The sequence below is a fragment of the Coregonus lavaretus genome, assembly GCF_964263955.1.
Source record: "Coregonus lavaretus genome assembly, contig: HAP1_SCAFFOLD_6182, whole genome shotgun sequence".
Classification (NCBI taxonomy): Eukaryota; Metazoa; Chordata; class Actinopteri; order Salmoniformes; family Salmonidae; genus Coregonus; species Coregonus lavaretus.
The window spans coordinates 25,854-27,951 of NW_028166373.1; positions in this window are offsets into that span (position 1 = coordinate 25,854).

A 2,098-nucleotide genomic window follows, 5' to 3' on the forward strand; every position below is an offset into this window, starting at 1 on the left:
TGCCTGTTTGAAGGTTCATCGGAGGGCGTAGCAGGATTTCTTATAAGCTTCCGGGTTAGTGTCCCGCTCCTTGAAAGCTGCAGCTCTACCCTTTAGCTCAGTGCGGATGTTTCCTGTAATCCATGGCTTCTGGTTGGGGTATGTATGTAAGGTCACTGTGGGGACGACGTCATCGATGCACTTATTGATGAAGCCAGTGACTGAGGTGGTGTACTCCTCAATGCCATCGGAAGAATCCCGGAACATATTCCAGTCTGTGCTAGCAAAACAGTAGCTTAGCATCTGCTTCATATTTAAACAGAATAATACTTTATTGACTGTCATAATGGATCACCTTTATTATTGGGAAGCCATGGGTAAACATTAGTCAGTGTGTGTGTCTTTGCTCGGACTAAGAAATCCCCTCCTTTCCTTCTCAGGCGTGTAGAGGGCAAAAGGAGGCTGAAAAACGTAAGTGAACATGTACTTTTAATTGTTTGTGTTCACTGAAAGATCTGGGGAAGCTAGAACGGGATTGAGCTGTAACTTGGAACTTTCATCATTTCCATCGCAAATGCTTTTACTGTGTAACAGGAACCAGCCCTACTATGACTGTCCTCTACCCCCCCCACCCCCCCATGACGACTATCCTCTACCTCACCCCCCCATGACGACTATCCTCTACCTCACCCCCCATGACAACTATCCTCTACCTCACCCCCCTACTATGACTATCCTCTACCTCACCCCCCCACTATGACTATCCTCTACCTCACCCCCCCTACTATGACTATCCTCTACCTCACCCCCCCACTATGACTATCCTCTACCTCACCCCCCCACTACGACTATCCTCTACCTCACCCTCTCCATGACGACTATCCTCTACCTCACCCCCCCACTATGACTATCCTCTATCTCACCCCCCCTACTATGACTATCCTCTACCTCACCCCCCCACTATGACTATCCTCTACCTCACCCCCCCACTATGACTATCCTCTACCTTACCCCCCCACTATGACTATCCTCTACCTCACCCCCCCTACTATGACTATCCTCTACCTCACCCCCCCTACTATGACTATCCTCTACCTCACCCCCCATGACTATCCTCTACCTCACCCCCCCACTATGACTATCCTCTACCTCACCCCCCCCACTATGACTATCCTCTACCTCACCCCCCTACTATGACTATCCTCTACCTAACCCCCCCCCCACTGACTAGCCTCTACCTCACCCCCCTACTATGACTATCCTCTACCTCACCCCCCCCACTGACTATCCTCTACCTCACCCCCCACTATGACTATCCTCTACCTTACCCCCCACTATGACTATCCTCTACCTTACCCCCCACTATGACTATCCTCTACCTCACCCCCCCTACTATGACTATCTCTACCTCACCCCCCCTACTATGACTATCCTCTACCTCACCCCCCCCCCCTACTATGACTATCCTCTACCTCACCCCCCCACTATGACTGTCCTCTACCCCCCCACCCCCCCATGACGACTATCCTCTACCTCACCCCCCCATGACGACTATCCTCTACCTCACCCCCCATGACAACTATCCTCTACCTCACCCCCCTACTATGACTATCCTCTACCTCACCCCCCCACTATGACTATCCTCTACCTCACCCCCCCTACTATGACTATCCTCTACCTCACCCCCCCACTATGACTATCCTCTACCTCACCCCCCCACTACGACTATCCTCTACCTCACCCTCTCCATGACGACTATCCTCTACCTCACCCCCCCACTATGACTATCCTCTATCTCACCCCCCCTACTATGACTATCCTCTACCTCACCCCCCCACTATGACTATCCTCTACCTCACCCCCCCACTATGACTATCCTCTACCTTACCCCCCCTACTATGACTATCCTCTACCTCACCCCCCCTACTATGACTATCCTCTACCTCACCCCCCCTACTATGACTATCCTCTACCTCACCCCCCCTACTATGACTATCCTCTACCTCACCCCCCATGACTATCCTCTACCTCACCCCCCCCACTATGACTATCCTCTACCTCACCCCCCTACTATGACTATCCTCTACCTAACCCCCCCCACTGACTAGCCTCTACCTCA